Source organism: Heptranchias perlo, chromosome 6 (assembly GCF_035084215.1).
Source record: "Heptranchias perlo isolate sHepPer1 chromosome 6, sHepPer1.hap1, whole genome shotgun sequence".
NCBI classification, from domain to species: Eukaryota; Metazoa; Chordata; class Chondrichthyes; order Hexanchiformes; family Hexanchidae; genus Heptranchias; species Heptranchias perlo.
In genome coordinates, this window is record NC_090330.1 from 16490152 (window position 1) to 16512336 (window position 22185).

A 22185-nucleotide genomic window follows, 5' to 3' on the forward strand; every position below is an offset into this window, starting at 1 on the left:
CAGTCACTGTTGTAAAGTAGGAAACAGGGCAGCCAACATGCACAGAGCAAGGTCCCACAAACAACAATGTGATAATGACCAGATAATCTGTTTTAGTGATGTTGGTTGAGGGATAAATATTAGCCAGGACAAGATCAGAAAAACCAGCAGGAAATGACTAGCTTTCTTTTTCTTAAACTTTTGACATTTTAAATAGTGACATCTGAAGTGTGACAAACACGAACTGGACGCAAGGGTTTCATACTCACAGATTTACTCAGTGTTTAATTTGTTCTTGTGGAAAGATACACGTCATTGCATGCAAATGGATTTTTAAAGGTTGAATCAATATCATCGAAACACCACCAGATTTGGGGAAATCCTGACTGCGATATCCAAGACACCAAAATGACTGAAGTAAGGGAGAAAATATTACGATAAACTAGAAAACAGCACCATTAGAAACATACATCACATCACAAAAAAATCAGAGGGAAGGTTAAAAAAATTCTTTATACAGAGAGCAGTTAAAGTGTGGAACTCTCTGCTGCAAACCATTGTTAAAGCAGAGTCCATAAATTCCTTTAAATGGGAATTAATTGCTTGGAAAAGAGGAATTAGAGGAGGGTATGGGGAGCAGGAGAATGGACAGAAACACTGGTGCAGATTTGATGGGCCGAATATCATGCAACATTATATGATTCTATCAAGCTGACCATTACATATCTATAGACATTTGCACCATTGGGTCACAGGTCAAACAAGGAGTAATACATTTTATTTGAAGTAAAACATTTGCTGTACTTGCATCAAACATATACTTTAACCTATTGATTTCTACATGGAAGGTTTTACTGATTTGCATTGAGCATTGAGTTTCAGACCTTGATTGGTTTGGCTGATTGAAATAAATTTATATTCTGTTAGGTCCTTAATCCCTATAATCCGCTAATGCATCATTCCCAGTCAAAAAAAATGGCACAATGTTAATGGCCTTCTTTATTTAAAAAAATCTAGACAGATTGTTACTAAGCTATTTGTAATGATTGCTAAAAGTACATACATTATAGTATCCCTTCAGCTGTTCTATATTTATAAATTTGATTGCTATTAGAAGTATGTGAAGTAAGATAAGTGAAGTTACACTGAACATGAGGAACAGCATGTACTACACTAGATATGTACTACACTTTCATAACTGTGAAAGTCATTGTTAATGGTGGGGACAATGCTGAAACTTGTATTTTACAAAGACAAGAAAAAAATCATCAGTGAAAATAGCAAAACACATTAATCAATCAGAGGAAGTTCAAGCAGATTGTGTACAGTGGTAATCTTTAAAAATTATAGAACCATTACAGTCCTCTTTCTGGAAATACTATAGCCTTTATTCATGCACAAAATACTCGTTAAAAATTCATGATTATTGACTAGGATGCTCTCAGTCTGGCCTAACAGACTGCACCTTCTATCGACTGCATTAATTAACTTTACTTGTACATTTTTCACTATCAAGTTTCCTTTTTACTAAATGTGTGTATATATGTATATAAGCAACAGAAAATTGTTGTCCAGCCTCTCAAGAGTTCCAGAATATTCCATGACACAACAACACTCTAAAGAAAAGTTGCAAATATTTACCATTATTTATATTTGCTTCTGCTTATTTGCATTTATTTTAGTAATACAACAAAGACATTAAAAGTGATTAATTTTATTCTTGCCTTAGGTTCCAGTTTTTCAATTCCACTGCAAAGCGACCCCTTTCCTCAACAGTGAAATAATGGGTGAAAGTGTCCGAGCTGGTAAGTGGTAGAGGAGGTGAGTGACGCAGGGGATGAAATCAAAGGGGCGGGGTCCGTAGGCAGACAGGGTAGAATTGTTATCATCACAGTCGATTATAATGATGACAGAGAAATATTTCATTTCTTTTTCTTCATCCTTATCATCACTGTCCTCTTTTTCAGCACCTAGTGCTGTGCTGGACTGTAGAAGAGGAGGAAATGAGCTAAGAATGGGTGTGCAGCACTCAGATAGGTGGTGAGATAAAGAGAGCCTGGCAGCCTGATTATTTAAGGTATTGTAGCAGATGCCGGTACTGTTTTTCATCCATCTAGCTGCAGCTGGCACTGGCCCAACAATTTTGCCATCACTGGCTGCCAATAAGGAATGCCTTCCGAGAGGTTCAACTGCCTGCTCCTTGAACTTAGTCTGCTCATGTATATCTGGAATGCCCCTACAGTGACCTGCCTCTCCCAGGCATTGTGTGCCACTTTCTCCTAGAAGAATATTAGCAGCATTAAGTAAAGGCAAGCCCCAGTGGCAGCAGGCAGTTGGTGTAACAGGAAGGACAAATGCTAGACAGGCTCTGTAACATAAGACGTTGGGGTGGTATGCAAGAAAGGCTTGAGGGAAGTTCCGAACACAGGTTCCAGGTGGAAAAGTTAGAGAATTATTGATCCAGGGTGCACCATGAATGATGGCTTGTGATTCCATTTAAGAAGAAAGGGTGATCTGTGCAGGGGGGTCCCATGGTGTCAAAATGAAAATAGAAAACTTATCGCTAAAAATGTTAGGCACTCGAAACTGGGCGTTAGATGCTAGGTCAGCTCATTGTTCAAAGATGGAGAATCCTATACCAGCCACCATTCTTCAGTGGATAGTTGGTCAAGTGGTCTACACCCAGGTCTCTGCCAATACCACTCCATATTGTGGTGTATGATTTATTCATCTCTTCACTTTATCTGGGTGTCTAGGTGCTCAGTGTGAATGATCATGTGGCCAGACCTACATTCTGCTAACATCCAGCAGAACAAGCAAATACACTAAACGGCCCGATGTTGGAAATTTTCATCGTGAATTTAGTACAGTAAGTTTTGGAAGCCAGTTTCCTGACTTCAAGTTAATTGACTTTATGATACTCCAATTTTGAACAATGGACTGACCGAGCATCTAACACCCAGATTTCAAATATTTAATTTTTACAGATACGTTTTCTATTTCTGTGATTGTTTTTCTAAACTCCTCAACATAGACAGCGTTATGCTCATATCAATAGTACTGCAGCAGTCATGGGTTAAGTCTGATCGGGTATAATAAGCAAATTACCTCCCACGCCACCAGATATGAGCTAAGTCTGAAAATTGCTGTTCATCTCGTTCAATTCAACGGCAAAATAGAAATTTGGCTCCATGCCGCATTTGCACTTTGTCATTGAGTGGAGCAAAACAATCTGTGCTGAATCTTAACAGTTTTGGCTCTGTTCAGCTGAACCACCCAGTTTCAGATAATCCAAGTCCGAAGCCTGGATTTTCACTCATCCCTATTAAGTGGATTTGCCAATGAAATGTGAAAAATCCACAGCGCAGGTAAACGTCAGCTCAACAGGACTTAAGAATTCCTGAACAAGAGACCAAGGCAGCATTTTTTAGCGAGCCAAATGGTAGCCTCTTTAGCCAATCAATTTGAACATTTTAGCCTATTAATGTTTTTCTCCAGGCTGCTTCCTAACAAGCAATATTTAAGTTGAACTTAGCTTTACATACATCACTTTATCAGCATAACTGCCTAGTTGCAAAAATTGTCACCATGGCACAGCCTAGCTCACAGAGTTCATCAGGGGCCAGAGCCTGGAGTTTGACCCGTTGTCCATCTGAATTGGTGGCGTTGATCAAGTGAGCGTGATTGGAAAATGTGGTGGGGATTGACGTTTGCACCACCCTATTTTCCACTGTCATTTCCGACAGCTGACAGAAGCACCTGCCCATTTTTCGGCAGGCACATTTGACCGAGAAGCAATGCCCATGGAACTTGCTTTCCAGAGGACACTGCCACAGAGTTATGCTAAATACCACAAGCAGTCCTGCAGCCCACCTCTACCATACACACTGCTCATCCAGCACCTGTTAAGATCACAACCAACCTTAATGTCTACGCCATAAGTTCATTCAAGCCTGTGATTGGAACGGTCTGTAAGCCAAACAGGTGTGCACAGATGCATCATTCTTTAGAGCCAGCAATTTCATCAATTTCCCCATGGACAACCAGCACAACACAAGGCACAAAGAATTTTTAGACTCGCAGAATTCCCCAAGGTGCAAGGAATCATAGATTGCACCGAGGCCATATGTGCTCCCGGTGAATGGCCATATAGCAAAGGACACTTGTGTGATTAATTTATGACCAACAGCACAACAACGTGCAACTGAATGCTTGCTTCCCCAGAAACTGCCACAATGAGGGGGGAGGGGAGTTAACTTCTGCCTGAAATGGGCATGAAGTCAGCGGAGAGGCTGCGCCACCTGCTTGATGCCGGCGTCGAGAGGCTCAAACCATGTTCGGCTTAGGGTCTCATATGAATGCCACCAGGGAGCTGTGGGCACCAAACGGGCACCCCGCTGATTATGGGAGGCGGGAAGGGGGGGGCGCGGGGGAAGAAAAGAGAGCCTATCGCTGAGTGGGTCGAACACGGCTGGCAGCAGGCCATAGTATTTTTGTGGAACCAGAGGAGCACTGCTGCTCCTCCTGGCCCCACAAAAATTCTCCCCTCAAAAAATTCAGGGCCTTTTCCACCAGCGGTCCCTTTAAGCTGCTCATCACCTGATACAAATGGTTGGCCCGTGTGGGACGCACGCCCTGCCCATTTGTACCTGAAAATTGCAAACAGGGTCTGACAACCGACATAGGACCCAGATTTGCATATTGTAGCAGCCTTACGCCCGAAACAGGCAGGGTGCTGTTCGTTCATTTGCGGGCCCGCCTGAAAATTACATCAGGCCAGCCTTGGGCCAAGGCAGCCCCAATTTCCAACTGCCGGCTGCCCATTTTTCAGGAGAAACTAGTTCCTTCCCCCACCCCCATTGTTATTCCTCTGCTTTCCCTAACTTCCCGAAAAAATATCAAACAGTGCTATTAAACATTTCTAATCCTCAATCCCCCTTAGCAATGGATTATAGGTGCTTGCCAATGGCATATTATGAAATATTGAGAGCTAAGTATTCTGCTCTTTTGATTTCTTTAGTAGATCCTTTAAAGTTTTTAATCTGACTTTCTTTTTATTTAAAAATTAATTCTCAGGATATGGACATCACTAGCAAGGCCAGCATTGACTGCCCATCCCTTTCTCTTTGCCCATTACTCTGTTGGTATTTAAGGCTACTTTAAGATGAGCAAAGCCATAATCTTTCTGCAACTTGACAAATTCTTCCACTGAGGATTGTGGTCCACTGTCTGACATCACTTGGTCAGGTATCCATGACAGACAAATATAGATTTTCGATGCGTCACCACTGTTTGAGATGTAATTTGGTTAAAAGAACAATTCTACATGTCATGAGAAACACTCTACACTCAGGAGATAAGTACCTCCTTTCAATTCAAACTGGTCAGTTCCGACCTTCTACCAAGGATACTCTGGCAGAACAGAAGGAATCCTGTGTTTGGCATTGTTTTTAAATCTTGTTTGTACAGCTGGGACAGATCCCAGTTATTTGTTCAAAGGACTTGCTCAAACCTGGCCACCACATACTTTGCTTAGCTCATTCTCTGCATTTTGTGCACTCCTTGGTATCCTGCATGTAACTCTGGCCAATATTTCAGACAGCATTAATGTAGGAATCACTAAACAAGTAACTTTTACCAGTAGTCCATCTTCAACCATTAGTTCCCATGCCACAGCTTGGTACGGTATCTATTTTTAATTTATTCAGCCATTCCTATGTACATTGTTCAATGATCAGCTGATAGCTCTTACCCTTTACACTAGGGATCAGCCTCATGACTCTTCTTTACACTCCCTTCTAGCATGTGAATGTCACCCTTGTGCCTTAGCAACCAGACTTTGACACAGTACTTAAGGTGTAGTCTGACCAGAGCACTATACAATTTGATCATGATTTCCTCTGGCTTATATTCTACACTTTTGGCTATATAGTTCAACATTCTTCTGCTTTTTTGTTCATTGCTGTTCTGCCTTGGTTGGACATGTTTAATGTTGAATCTACCAAGCCTATGACAAGGTACCGCATGGTAGGTTGTTACATAAGGTTAAATCTCACAGGATCCAAGGTGAGGTAGCCAATTGGATACAAAATTGGATTGACGACAGAAGACATAGGGTGGTTGCCGAGGGTTGTTTTTCACACTGGAGGCCTGTGACCAGCGGTGTGCCTCAGGGATCGGTGCTGGGTCCACTGTTATTTGTTATTTATATTAATGATTTGGATGAGAATTTAGGAGGCATGGTTAGTAAGTTTGCAGATGACACCAAGATTGGTGGCATTGTGGACAGTGAAGAAAGTTATCTAGGATTGCAATGGGATCTTGATAAATTGGGCCAGTGGGCCGATGAATGGCAGATGGAGTTTAATTTAGATAAATGTGAGGTGATGCATTTTGGTAGATCGAATCGGGCCAGGACCTACTCCGTTAATGGTAGGGCGTTGGGGAGAGTTATAGAACAAAGAGATCTAGGGGTACAGGTTCATAGCTCCTTGAAAGTGGAGTCACAGGTGGATAGGGTGGTGAAGAAGGCATTCAGCATGCTTGGTTTCATTGGTCAGAACACTGAATACAGGAGTTGGGATGTCTTGTTGAAGTTGTACAAGACATTAGTAAGGCCACACTTGGAATACTGTGTACAGTTCTGGTCACCCTATTATAGAAAGGATATTATTAAACTAGAAAGAGTGCAGAAAAGATTTACTAGGATGCTACCGGGACTTGATGGTTTGACTTATAGGGAGAGGTTGGATAGACTGAGACTTTTTTCCCTGGAGAGTGGGAGGTTTAGGGGTGATCTTATAGAAGTCTATAAAATAATGAGGGGCATAGATAAGGTAGATAGTCAAAATCTTTTCCCAAAGGTAGGGTAGTCTATAACGAGGGGGCATAGATTTAAGGTGAGAGGGGAGAGATACAAAAGGGTCCAGAGGGGCAATTTTTTCACTCAAATGGTGGTGAATGTCTGGAACGAGCTGCCAGAGTAAGTAGTAGAGGCAGGTACAATTTTGTCTTTTAAAAAGCATTTGGACAGTTACATGGGTAAGATGGGTATAGAGGGATATGGGCCAAGTGCAGGCAATTGGGACTAGCTTAGTGGTATAAACTGGGCGACATGGACATGTTGGGCCGAAGGGCCTGTTTCCATGTTGTAAACTTCTATGATTCTACATCTATTTCAGCTTCATCCTTAGTTATGTTAACACCCTTCATGGAGTGCATGTGTCACATATTTTCCTTCCTATGTGCAGTATAGTTTCACTTGTCTGCAATAAATTTCATCTGCCATTGCTCTGCCCACATACTTATTCTGTAATTTCTGCTTCCTCCATTTCCACTCCAGTCAGCAAATTTGAGTACTTTACATTGAGTTTCTGAATCTAGGTTATTTATGAAAATTGACATTTACCGGAGGAAGGAGGAAGCCTCCGAAAGCTTGTAGATTTCAAATAAAAATCGTTGGACTATAACTTGGTGTTGTAAAATTGTTTGCAAATGAAAATTAAAGACAGTTGAGGTCCCTACATCAAGCCCTGAGGCACCCCACTAAGTACACCCTCCACCTGACCTAACTCCTCTAATGAGGACTTGTTTTCTACCCTTCAGCGAATTTCTTATCCATTCCCAGAGTTTACCCATATCATCCATACAGTTTTGAGTTTGATTAATTGCCTTTTGGGATCCTAGGCACACTACTTTGTAGGGCTTTCCACAGTCCACTTGGGGTGTCACTTCCTCAAAGAAATTGAAGTTGGTCAGAAAGGATTTTCCCCTTCTGAATCCACACTGACTACTGTTTACTAGGTCCTTATTGTACAGATAATCATCAAATTTACACAGAATGGAAGTAAGGCTAATGGGTCTGTACTGTAGTTGCTAGTGTCTGTTTCGTTGTCCTTTTTGAATATGAGCACCACATTAGTCGGATTCCAAATTACTGGTAACTCTCTGGTGTCCAGTGACTCACTCATAAATGATAGTTAATGCTCATAGACCTCCTCCCCAGCTTCTCATAGCACACTGGAATAAGTACATTTTTCCCTGGGGGTTTATTGGTTTTGAGCCAGAAGTCCTGTACATCAAAGTCTTGGGTGGCCAATTTTGAGCGGCCAATCGATGGAGCGTGCCAGCCAATTGCCCATACCCTTGACAAAGATCTGGCTGCCATTTTGAGGATCCGGCCTCATTTACATCGGGTCGGCGAACCGTGGGCATCCCAAGGCAGCTTGTCGGACTATGGCTGGCCAATATCAGGCCGCCCCGGCTGCCAGCAAGGTAAGTGCAGAGGGAAGAGTCACAATCTCAGAAGAGGGGTGTCCCGGAAGGGCACCAGCCTTGATTATTTTTGTAGGACCTGGAGAAGTACTCCTGCTTCTCAGGGCGCCACAAAAATAATTTAAAACTTACCTTTGCTGGGCCTCTTTGGCTCTATCGCTCCATCCAGTTCCAACCTAAAATGGCAATCAGAGTCCTAGGACCCCAATTTGCATATTAAAAGGGGCTACTGCCTGAAACAGGCAGGCGTTTGGCCACCCACCAGTCGGCCTTCATCAAAACGTCACCGGGGTTAACAGGGCGGTACGGCCATCGAACCCAGTTTGAGGCAGTTACCGCCCCATTAATGCCAGGTGAAATGATAAAATCAACGCCATTAATTTTACCCCTTACCTCTGTTGGATAGGACAAGTTGCTAATGCCTTCCCTCAGTTTCAAGTTAGTTTGTATTTTTAATGATTCTAACCTCATCCTTAACTGCCCTCACACTGTTGAAGTATTGAAAGAATTTCTTAAAGTTATATTTTGTCTCTGTAGCTAAGCTTTTTTCTAGGCCTTCTCTTTCCCCCTCTGGGATAAATACCATCAATCCTTGGGGATTCATTCGTTTGGTATAAATGCGACAGAAGCCCTAGACAAAGTCATTGATTTTACTTTGATTATCTCGGTTTGGGGAGGACTTGTTGCTCATGTTTTCCTATGTCAATACTTGGAGGAACTGACCATTCAGAATATTTACTATTGTGTTCATCCCCAGGTTCAAGACTATTTCTATCTTTTACAGTTTTCACATCTTCTCTGACTATCCTCTTACTGTTGTAGTACTGCAAGTAAGGCTTTACTGTTATACTTAGCCAATGCTACTATGTCCCTCTCCATGTACTAGAGGCCATCTGCCTTGGAAGCTTTCCAGAAGCACTAACGTACGCCTTTAGGATTGTTCTAGAGCTGAGGAAATACCAATGGAAGTCACCTGAAATGGAAACATCCAAAGAATATGAAGAGGCAAAAGGAGATACATTTGGCAGGGATCTTCCAGAATCTAGGGTTTGTCATCTAACTTCGAAAAAAAAATGCCTCTCTCAGCTTGTAAGAGTCTGATTGATCAAAGTCATTTATATAAAACTGGAGTTGGGCTGTTGGAAAGTGGAGCTGTAGTTTTTCTCAACCTGGGAGAGAAGGAAAAGGTCGATATAATAGGCAACATCCTGAAGGCTTTAGGGGGAGGATGGAGAAAGGTGAAAGGTGAGGTGCTAAATGCTGACTTGAGCTGAATAGGCAAGCAGGCAATTTGTTCCCAGGTCTCTTCTGATGCAGCACCCAAGATGAGTTCTAGCAGCTGCAGAAAGTGGCTTGCGCTAACTTTCCCCTCTTTCCTGTGATGAGGACCATGAGAGTCCTGCTGAGACCACTAACTTACCATTTGGGAATGTGGGCGTGAATCCATGTATTATCTACCCATGGTACAGTTTGTTGTACCTCTTTCTTAGTGCAACTGTTTTTTCAACCACCAATGCACTGTATTAGGAACTTAATAAATCACAGTACTAGAGAAGGAAGGAGAGACCGACCAGAGAATAACAGATGCAGAATCGAAATTCTCAGGCTGGTATGGTTTTGTACCTTGAGAAATGAAAGTCTCCACTGGCTGAGAGAATCCTGTATGAAATGATTTTGGACAGTCTCACCCTAGCTCTCAATGAATGTGGAGCCACAGCACAATATTGCCCAAAATATGGCACTGAATCGACGGCTGTGCATAGAGAAGCTCTAATCTTGCACCTTCCTGACTTGGACATATATTGCCATTCTTCCATTGTTGCTGGGTCAATATTCTGAATTACCTACCCAAGCCATCAGAGAAGCACCATTACCAGTAGGACTGCAGCTGTACAAAGAGAGGGCCAACCTCCATCTTCCCAGGGCAATGAGGAGTGGGGCAATAAATGTGGCCTTGCCAGTGCCACTCACATCCCAAAAATACATTTTTATAAACAGGTGAAATGGCATAAATATTATTTGAAACTAACATACACAAGTGAATCAGATTGTAACATTTCTATTAGAAACATGGTGAAGTTGTGACCAGCTGTCTAGGAACAAACACTTTGACATGAAACAATATTTTATTTTTTTCACTAACTTACTGGGTAATCAGGTTAGTGTTGGGGAAGAATCATTTTCCATTTTGGATTCTTGGTATTTCTAGGTCAGGTACTGCAGTTAGATCCTCCCTCTACTCAGCCACAACCTCTCAAGAGCAGCCTCTTTACATTGACATGAGATTGTCATATTTCCCACACCAATCATCCACTGGCTGCTTTGAATGAGACTCTCACTTTAGTGCCTATGTTTTGAGAATTAGGGGCGGTTTTGTGTCATGGCCAGACACCCACAAGAGTGGAGACTAACCTGACATATTTCATGCAGTATCTTTACAGCCAACTGACAGAGGAGACTTGCATCCTGTATATGGGCCTAGGTTCCAAGGGTGAAAGGCTAGTGTCTAACTGATTTTGGGAAGTTAAGGGATATGGGCCAAGGGCAGGTATATGGAGTTAGATCACAGATCAGCCATGATCTTATCAAATGGCGGAGCAGGCACGAGGGGCTGAATGGCCTACTCCTGTTCCTATGTTCCTATGTGTGGCACATTTATGGGATCCTTTTCTGCCTATTTGGCTCCTTCAAAAACTCAGTTTCTACACATCTCAAAATGCTTTTTCCAATCTTCCCAGCATAGTTTAAACAAAATTTTACTTTAACAGTACATCCAATGAACTAATAACCACATGATGCCTTCTTTAAAATCCATGATTTGGGGTATTTTTCCCCCTCGAAGGAATCTTTTTTTGAAGTTAAATTGAAACAGTAGCTTTTGAATATTTACTGCTATGTGAAAAGTATAATATAGTTGACAAAAAACAAGTCCCCCGGTGTATCAGGAAGGACCAGTGACACAAGGAACCTTTAACACATGTAAAGTAGAAAAAATATGTACTCTGGCTTTTTATATAGAGAGAGATTGACAAAATGGCTGAGAGTATGTTGTGCCCTTGAATGCATTCCCAGATAACACTTATAAATACACAGGTGCTTTGAATGTTTGGCGCTAGTCACAATTTAAAAGGAGATGATGTCTATTAATGCCTCGCCGGCAGTTCTTGTTATGGAAAAGGCAATACTTTTTTTTTTAAATGAAAAACTATTTACAGCACTACTCAGAGCCCACATGCCACTCTCTTAGATCAGCAAGTATCAGAGTGGGTGTGCTATAGCTATAGCAATATCATCTAACAGAATCCCACTGGAATGCATTCACTCCATAACATTGTCGTCAGTGGAACCAGTCTCTTTAGAGACTGAGGTCATCTCTATTTTTTTTTGCTTTTCCAGTTTCCACTGTGCATTTTAAACAGGACACTAGAAGGAAAAGAGCTCATCTCTTATGGGTTGATATCAGTCCATTGACATCTCTAACACTTACTGAATGGAAATCATGCCCTAAGTAGACTTTACCCACAGTTCAACATTTTCCTTTACCTTCTATTTCCGTTGGCAATTTTTTTTCAATGACCACCACCATTTGTATCCTTTACGGTCGCTGAATTATTAGTTACTGTTTGTTTCATTTAATATTAAAATATCACATAACCACACCATTTAAATAATGTTTTGCTAGATGTGCAGTTATTCTTCGTGTCATGGCACACTTCATATTGTATACACCATATATGGTTCTTATACCTTTGGTCTGCCCAAAACCTGCTGGTCTTCCAGCTGAAGGAGCTGTCCTCGACCGAGTGTTGCCGACTCGTATACTCCAAAGTCCAGGAGCATGTGCTGCAAGACGCACTGAGGCGAGGTGCAACCTGAGCAAAGGCTCTATGGGGAAAGGTCACCATGTAAGACCACCCCACCTTGTATTGGACACCATGAATCATAAGAAATACTGTGTTCAAACTGTAATAATGAGATCGCTTTGTGTACGATGTGTGGCGTTCTTGGTTTGAAATGCACTGGTTTGGAATTGTGATATTTACTTTAAACTGTATGTACCTTTAAATTCTATGAAATAAAGTATATTTTGAAATTTAAAAAAACGTGCAACAATTTGGCATCTTATATATTGTTGTGGGTGGTTTGCAGACAGCTCTGGTAGACCACACTCACATTTACTATGTTTCTCTTGGAAAGCAGGGGGGGGCAGGGGGGGGGGGGTGGAGAAATGGAGTTGCATAAGTCTCTATATTATAAACTACCAGGTGGAGAATCACCACACAAAGTAAAAGGCCACCCCACCAGAGCACGAACCAACTCATGGATCAATGTCAAAGCAGTCACCTTTGTAAGCCAGGTCGATGAAAAAATCCTACCTCCTGACACCTCGGTGACTGCACTCTCACAAAGTCAGATAGTTTATGGGCACAAGCCCCATTCCAGGACCTGAGTATATTATCCAGGTTGACACTTCAGTGTAGTACTGAGGGAGTGCTGTGTTTTTTTCATTCTTGGGATATGGGCGTCATTAGTAAGGCCATCCCCAGTTACCTTCGAGAAACTGGTGGTGGGCTTTCTTCTTGAACTGCTGTAGTCCATGTGGTGAAGGTATCCCATACAGCTGTTAGGTAGGGAATTCCAAGATTTTGACCCAGTGACGATGAAGGAATGGCGATATATGTCCAAGCATTTTAATTTTTACAGCACCTTATCACATCCTTCAGACACCGACAAACACTTATCAAAAAAAAACCTCCCACAGCACTTCACGACTGGAAATAAAGGGAGAGATGGACGCTGAACAGTACAGGAGAAAGTAGGAGAGGTGACTGAAAACTTGGGTGAAATGTTGGGATTAGAGGAGTGGTGAAGAGAGTGGGGCTGAGGTGGATGGAGACTCTGCCACCAATGGAGCAAAGAGAGTGGGTAATGCACAAAAGGCCAGAGCCAGAGGACTGAAGGATGTGGGAGAGAACATAAGGCTGGGGAAGGTTGCAGAGGTTAGGGAGGAGGGATTTGAAGCCAAGGACAAGGAGTCTAAATTTAACATACTGAGGGACACAGAGCCAATGTAGGTTAGCGAGGATGGGATGAAATCAAGTTTGTCTTAAGTGCAGCTGCTCATATCCTGTCCAGCATTTGGACAAATCGGGCGTTATGGAGGCTGGAGGATTTGAAGGCTAGCAAGGAGAGTGTTAGAGTAATCAGGTCTGAAGAGTTCAAAAGGAGTGGAAAAGGATTTCAGTGACAGAAGGACTGAAGTAGGGGCAGAGGTATGCAATGTTGCAGAGGGGGAAATAAAGTCTAGGCGACAGATAGTATGTGGGATTTCAAGATTAGCTCTGGGTCTAATAGAATGCCATGGTTCCACACACACTGGCTCAGTCTGAGTGAGTGGCCGGAGAGGGAGAGGGAGTCAGTAGCAAGGGAGTGGACTTTATGGTCAGGGCCAAAAACTATGGTTTTAATCTTCAATGTTCAGTTGAAAGAAGTTATGACTCAAAATGTACTATCTTTGTAGAAAACCTCTCAGTAGAAGCTTACACAATTCTCAGTGTTCAAACGTGTCTTTGTAGAAAAGTTTCATTAACCCCATAAACAAATTGGCATTTCTGTTATTCTAAACACACAATCCTTTGCCGACTAAAATATCTGGCTTGCAAGATAGAATATCCTGACAACAGTGTACCTTGTCATACAAAATGCACTTTCCATTTTTACCAATTCAGTTATGGTCCCATGGGCTATATACTCAATCTTATTGCTCCAGTTTCAATTAGAAATTAAAGTAACATTATCGGATAAGAAAGTTCCCATTTGGGTACTGAGTGGTGCAGTGGGTTAAACATTAGTCTTTCATCTCTGGGGCCTGGGTTCAAGTCCAGCCCAGATGGGATGAAAGGCCCCTCTGTCTGCTACCTGTAAGGGTCCTATGTGAAATAAGTCTTAGTTAATTTCCTAGTAAGCATAGACCTAATCTCACTCAGACACACCACAGGGTGGGCTAGTGTGGGAAACAGGAAAAAAATATTACACTGGTACAATAAGGAATGCTCTTCTGAGATTGAGTGCTAAAGCAGATTGTTGGAAGTGCTTGATGTTGATACTGAGTGCCTCAGCATTCACATCCCTCATCTTAATGTGCACAAATTTTTTTTTAAAGGAAATCCCCTTTTGCAAAAGTCAAGTAGTTCAAAGTTACACAACCTGTCACCAACACAGAACTTGTCCTAATCAGAATGCTGATGTTAACTGGATGGACAAAGTAGTCCAGAATTTGCTGACGCAAAATGGAAGGTTGTGAGTGGAGATTACAAGTGCGTGCAAACCATGGAAACTCGAGATCAACAAACCACTTTGATTTACAGCATGTCTCTTTATGCACTTTTCTGTAAACAACGACAGGAAAACATTTAAACTAGTGGCTGCTCTAGACACTAGTTCTGTGTTTATGGACAGTAAACCTCAGGCCCATAAAACTTTGAATAGTTATTCCACTGTAATTAAATATTTTCTGTTCAGTTGCTTTATTTTGTAATAAAGTTCACAGCTTTATCACAGCTCCAGAGCAAGTACATAATGTACACAGAGCAGCTGGAAGGAAGTTCTCTCCTGCTAGATTATCTGATGATGATAATTTGTCCATTGTTGTCATAAACTTGAGCTCATCCAAAACTCTGCTGCCTGTATTCCAACTCGCACCAAGTCCCGTTCACCCATCACCCCTGCGCTCGCTCACCTCCTGGTCCAGGAACGCTTCGATTTTAAAATTCTCATATCCCTCATTGGCCTCTCCCCTCCCTGTCTCTGTAACCTCCTCCAGCCCTACAACCCTCCGAGATCTCTGCGCTCCTCCAATTCTTGCCTCTTGCACATTTCCAATTTTAATTGCTCCAGCCTTCAGCTGCCTAGGCTCTAAGCTCTGAAAATCCCTACCTAAACCTCTCCATCTCTCTCTCCTCCTTTAAGTCACTCCTTAAAACCGATCTCTTTGGCCAAACTTTTGATCACTTGTCCTAATAGCTCCTTATGTGGCTCAGTGTCAAATTTTGTTTGATAACGCTCCTGTGAAGCACCTTGGGCTCTTTTACTACATTAAAAGGCAGTATATAACTGCAAGTAGTTGTTGTTGTCGATGATGACAATCCATGATTCATTTCTAACTAATACAGGTTGTGAGTTCTCATGTCTTTTTTGCAAGGAATGCCTACACACACACACACACACACACACACTGACCTAAAGGCTGATCTTTCCTTGATTTCCTTTTGACTCTGTTCTTCGATTAGCCGGATACGACTTGCTTCAAGCTTTCTCGTGCACTTGTGAATCATCGTTTGCCATTTTTTCCTGTCACAAGCATCATGCTCCATGTGTCAGTTGAGCTGCCACGTTTTTTTTTAAGATTGGTCTTTCGGCAATCCTTATATCTTTTAAACTACTCACAAGAGTGTTTATCAAGCTTCAGCTCACTGTAGAATATATTCTTGGCTAGTCTAGTACCAAACCCTGTTTGACTCCACTGGAGACAGGGAAGGGGTTGGAACTTTCACCATCTTCCATGACTCTGGCCAACATGTCATTACGCAAATAGCAGATCATCTGGATCAACTTTTTGATGCAGCCAACTTTGGCCAGTAGTTTGCAGAGGCCTTCTCTGCTCACTGTATCAAAGTTATGAAAAATTTTTAGAGAACAACTGATACTTTTACAGGGTAGATATCATTTACAAAAGTGTTTTTCAGACTTGCACTGTAGGCTTCTTATCAGCTCATCTGAAGGACTCCACTGAACTAAGATTGTAACTGCCTCTCAAAATTGTCACAATTCCAGTACTTATTTATGGGATCCTCCAATCTCTTTCATTCTTCCCTCCTGTACTTCTTGTTTTAAAATTTATTTTCTAACTACACTTTCAGCAAAGTTTACTAAGAATTTTAAACAATACCAAGAGATCATGGAGCACATATTTGTTCAGGTATTTTCTTAGAATGAAAAATCTTTTCAGATAAGTGCTGATTGCTGGCAAAGCACTGTGCACCTTTGTTCCCTGGTGTCATGTTAATATTAAATGAAGACATAACTTAAGGGTAACGTAGTGCACAAAGTCACTTTTATAGCAAAAATGATCCAAGAGTTGGAAGTACATTTGTAATTAGAGTTCAATTTCACTATAATTTGAAAAAATATCTTTATTTTCACCACTAAACTCTGGAGATGGTAAAGAACAGAGCCATGAAGCTGATTCTAATGTCAGAGCACTGAAATACAAGGAAATATTGGAGAAACTTGAGTTCTTCAATCTTGAAATATGGCGCCTGAGAGGAGGCAATGGAAGATTTTTTTTTAAATTCTTTCATAGGATGTGGACTCGCTGGCAAGGCCAGTATTTATATGATGATGATCAGTGTAGAGAAGTTAAATTCAGAACATTTCTTCGAGATATGTCATGCAAATAGAACAAGAGGACACAGGTTCAAACTGCCAAAAGGCAAATTTAGGACTGATGTGAGAAAGTTATTCTTTATTCAAGGAAGGACTGATTAACAATAGGAATGAACTTCTGGGTAAGGAAGTGGAGGCAAAATCCTTAGAGTTAGTTTTAGCCATTTTTATGCCAGCACTCATTTATTGTGGATCATACGAGACCTGCATCAGTCATCCATCTCCCCACATTTAAACTATGAAAGCTTCCCGGCTTCACCATGCCACGTAAAATATGGGTCACTGCAAACCGCATCAGAATTTCATATGGGCGCTGCAACCGCCTACTATATAAATGGAAGATGAAGGATAGCTCAATATGTGACTGTGGAATCACTATCAATCTTGTGAACAATTGCTCGCAAAGATCATTCCCCAAAGGAATAGCTTTTATTCACTCCATATCACCAGAGGCCATAGAGTGGATGATGAACTTGGACGTTGACATTAATATTGCTTTTCAATCTACCGTACAAAAGATGATTATCCCAGTGGTAAAATCATGAGCCGCCTGGAATCCAAGGTAAATACATGGCAGTATAAAAATCACTTATGTCACAGCTGGATACTGTGATGGGGGTGAAATGTAATGTAAATACTAGTTTTGGATATCAGTATTCTTAAAAGAGTTCTTTTACCTTTGTGGAGAGAAAGACAACATATAATATTGAGACAGACAGTCTTTGATGGGGTAATTAGAACCTAATCAGTTTTGTCCAGCCCTGCATGTTTTCGAAATGTTAATGCATACAAACTTGCAGACTTATATCAGACATTTCAAATAGTTTCTTTTGTGGTCAGGTGTGAATCGACAGATAACCAAGAGATTGAAGTTCAAACCTTTATCTACTTAAATGATAGAAATGTTTTTATTTCAATTGTTGACTTTTGAGAACCCCTTTGAATTCAGAAGAAATCTGCCCTTTGGGACATAGGAACAGGAGTTGGCCATTCAGACCCTTGAGCCTGCTCCGCCTTTCAATCAGACCGTGGCTGATCTGCACCTCAACTCAATTTTCCTGCCGTTGCTCCATATCCCTTGATACCCTTACCCCAACAAAAATCTATCTATCTGTCTTGAAAGCTCCAAATGTCCTAGCATCCACAGTCTTTGGGGGGTGGGGGGTGGGGGAAGGGTTCCAAATTTCTACCACCCTGTGTGTGGAAAAGTGCTTCCTGATTTTACTTCTGAACAGCCTAGCTCTAATTATGTCCCATTGTTCTTGATTGCCCCCACCAGAATCTGTTGAATCCTTTTAACATTTTAAACATCGCGATCAGATCACCCCTCAATCGCCTATACTCAAGGGAATACAAACCAAATTTATGCAATCTATCCTCAAAATTTACCCTCTAAGCCCTGGTATCATTTGGTGACCCAGAAGAATTGGACAGGAAAGATGAGCTTCTCCTGCATTCCCAGTTTCCTGCTTTTGACTGCCAATTTCCATGTTGAGGTAGTAAAAGGGCTCCATTGAATAAATTGTCCATATAATAGTTTGTCAAGAGGCTCAATTCAAAAGATACTGGAATGGACTTCTAAAGATTGTTGTTTTGAAACAGTGTATGTAATAACTCAAGTCTTGTCCTTCTAATTTCTTGCTCTGTGTTTCTGCTTCTGTGTAATTAACCTTCTTGTAATAGTTTTAGCCTGAATGCAACTGGCTGATGGTGTTGTACTTTCTGCCTTACAAAGCAGGAGAATGTCCACATAATTTCCAGCATATTATACCATGGTAAATGGGTAATTGTTAGTCCTATGACACACTATCCCAATCATATCAAACATAAACAGACTTTTGCTGTGAACACGAGTGGGAATTGTTGGGAAGAAGCTCAAATTGTAACAGGGATCCTGCAGGTATTCTTTAGGAGGATGAACTTACATGAGTTGAATAGGCTCTCATCTATATTTATTTAGCAATCTTATGATGACTTTAGCTTATCAATTCTGATTCAGAAAGAAGTGTACTTCATGCAAAGCTTGCATGCATTTCTATCAAGTCATAGTTAATTCTGTAAAACTGCAACTTAAACTCAGCAGAAAAAAATTCTGAAGGTGACACAACAAAATCATAAAAATAAATCTGAATGCCTTTCTGACTTACTCGCAAAGTTAAGGTACACTATACAACCAACACCCCTTGATAAAACGTACCTGGAGTTTGTACAATAGCCAAAAGTCAACACTGGATGAGTGAGAACTGTTTCATGGTCCAGCCTGAGAACTGAGACCAAGCTGTAGATCATATGCTAAGGAATAATTCACCCTTACTTAACAACTGCTAAAACTAAGATGAAGTTACCTCAGCAACCTAAAATTCAACGAAGAAAAAACAAAACCAGACACCCACCCCCTCCCCTCTCATATCAAACAGGGAAAAAGTAACAAAACTGCGTCAACGAAGAGCACAAGAACTCTGTTCGTGCAGAGTGTATATTATTTAGAAGTGTTACTTAAGACAAAAGAATCCCCCCCCCCCAGAGCGGTTCATACTGTATTTTGCACCTGGGACAATTTTTCACCAACCTCGAATCCACAGCAAGTTAACTGGAGAGTTTCTTAACTCGGGAGAGAATGGCTCCCATATTATTAGCTCGTGAAAAGATATTACCGAGAGCCTGTTTCATTCACTCACCTCCACGGTTACCTGTGTGTGTAAGACCCCTCCTTGTGCAGAAGTGTCCATGGGCCGGCTGCTGAAGTGCCTTCCACTATCGCCGCTCTTGGTCCCTCGGTGCGAGAGGGAGACGCTCTCTCACCGCACTGCACAAACAGCAACAGGTTTGTTCCTGTACTTTACACTAAGCCGGGGCGGCGCCTCGCCCCGACATAACCAATCTCATCGGCACTTTGTCCCACCCCGGTAGGAATAAATGGAGTAAAGAGGTGTGTTCGGTTCTGTCATCACAATATGTTTATAGATAGGTTTGGCCCTAGTTTTAAATCGCACACTTACTGGCAATCAGACATTTCTAAAATGTACACTAGACTCCAAAAAGGTCTTAAAGAGAGATCCATTATTTTATTGCTCAAGATGTGAACCACCTATTACGGTTTTCAACGAAATTTAATCAGCAGCAAAGACTAGACGCGCGATTCAAAATCAATTATAAACCCACTGAACACATTCGGCCAGGAATTGGAGGCTCCTCCGGCTGTGCAGCGCCTCGCCTAGGGTGGGTTCACCAAGGAAGTTGAGGATGTAAATGAGTGGCTGGCAAACTGGTGCAAAAGCAATGCTAGTCTCAAAAATAACTAGGAACAGGAAAGGCTGATATAGAAATGACAGTTTGGCCCCTGAACCAAATAGAAACCATGAGAGATTGTAACATTGATGCATCAATCATGATTCAATTAAATTAGACAGGGAGTGGGGGGAGGTAAGTGGATCCTAAACAAGACTGATTGTGGGGCAGAAGGTAGGCAACAATTGGGAGTGGACACAGAAATTCAGAGAGATATACACAAACTGGAGACCAGGAAAAGGTAGATACTGGAGGGCCATAAAAGGAGGAAAAATCCATAATGAAATGTACTTACACGAATCCTAGAAGCTTTAGAAATAAAATGATGGCCCTGGAGCCAGTTGTGGCAGCAGGGGACTATGGTGTAGTAGGAATATCAGAAACAAGGCTAACTCTAGAGCATGGTAGAGAATAACATTGAGAGGAACAGAGTTTTCAGAAAAGATAGGGGGGAAAAAAAAGCGAGAGAGATATTTACCAAATTCGGGCCGGAATCTCCCACGCCTGTTTTGCTCCTGAATTTCGACAGTCGCCATTTTGGATCGGTGACTTTTATTCGCCCAGGCCGCCCACCTGAAATATGGTAATCAGGGGTCTAGCGCCTGTTTCAGGATCCCGATGCCAAATTCGGCGAACACTGCTTATGCTCCACTCAACATTTCAGGGTTTGCAACGGTCTAACCAGCAGTCCTTAAAGGGGCCGCTGGAAGCCTCTGAAGACTAGGTAAGTTTTCCAAATGTTATTTATCTTAATGTGGATCTCATTTTTTTATTTGGTGGTTCGTCCGGTTTGAATATTATGAGCCTAGAGGCTTCAAAATGACTATTCTTAGTGTTGTTGCCATTTTGGTGCTTAAATCCCAACTCAAAACACCTAGATATGTTAGTATCTACAGCTTGAAATTAATATACATTATTTGGTGCATTCAATAATATGGAACCTGTGAGGCTCCATGCCATGCCATGCATCTAAGCAGCCCACTTAAACAATAAGCTTGGACACTCCTTTGTAATATTCATATAAAAGCCTGTATTATTCTTTCCTACTGTTTGCTAGCCTTAAAGTGAATAGTTCCACTGTAAAAGTAATCTCACACAAAGATGGTTTACAATCACATATCAACATTTTTACAATTAAGCTATAGTATGAATCCCTTCTTTGGTGATTGTACCTTAACTTATGAATTAAATATTGACTATAGGATAGAAATTAGCTGATATTATTGTACAAGCACTTAACACATAAAAAATCTTCTCTCTGATATTTTACTGGAGGTGTTAATCCATTTAAAAAAGCCAATTTAACTGTTCAAAATAAATGGATCACTGCTTCTGTTAAGTAGTGGAAAGTACATGCGTTAAATGTTTCTAAGTTCTACCCTTTTGATTTTCAGATTTCTGTTGTTACAGCATAACCTGGAGCAAATTTTAAGATCAAGCCCAGCAATAGAATATGCAATTGTAAGGTAAGCCTGTTTAGGTGCTCCAGTGTGCTCTGCCATACAGTGATAATGTCTGTGATTTCCCCACATGGGGAGTTCCCATCTTGCCTATGGTGTCAGTGGGAAATGCTTAATTAAGACCAGACACTTTTCAACAGGGAAGAGAAAAAAATAATCAGCTGACAAATTCTCCTGGAACCGAGTGCTATTACTCATATTGTGAATCCACTCGCCTCCCATTGTATTATGCATGATAGGGGCTACACTATAAAAGAAGGGAGAATACATAAAAATGGAACCAAAAAGGGGTTTTATATATGCATTATGTACGTAACTGAATTCATTAAATGTAAAATTCAGATAGATTTCTTATTGTATCTTTCTGTAGTTTCTTCCCTCATGCCCTCTCTGGGCTCATCTTGAGACCCACCTCCTGCTCCCTCAATCCTATTCCCACTAAACTCATGACCGCCCAGCTTCCCTTCCTAGTCCCCATGCAAGCTGACATTATAAGCAGTTCTCTCCCCTCAGGTATTGTGCCCCTCCATTTCAAAACCATCCTAAAAAAACATTCTCCAACCCTATGTCTCTGCAAACTACCGCTCCATTTCCGACCTCTTCCTCTCCAAAGTTGTTGAACATGTTGGCACCTCCCAGATCCGTGCCCATCTTTTCAGCAAATCCGTGTTTGAATCTCTCCAATAAGGTTTCTGCACCTGCCACAGCATCAAAACAGCCCTAATCAAAGTCACAGATG

General features: G+C 41.5%; 1 protein-coding gene across 6 annotated transcripts in view; it reads right to left on the reverse strand.

Annotated features, from left to right (window-relative positions):
- LOC137322778 (CRACD-like protein) overlaps positions 1 to 19493 on the reverse strand; it is a 152286-nt gene extending 132793 nt beyond the window's left edge. For all 6 annotated transcript variants that reach the window (XM_067985830.1, XM_067985829.1, XM_067985828.1 and 3 more), the window contains exon 1: positions 19377 to 19493. The gene's annotated coding sequence lies outside the window, so the exon portion shown is untranslated. The remainder of the gene's footprint in view (positions 1 to 19376) is intronic.
- Between the last annotated feature and the right edge of the window lie 2692 nt (positions 19494 to 22185).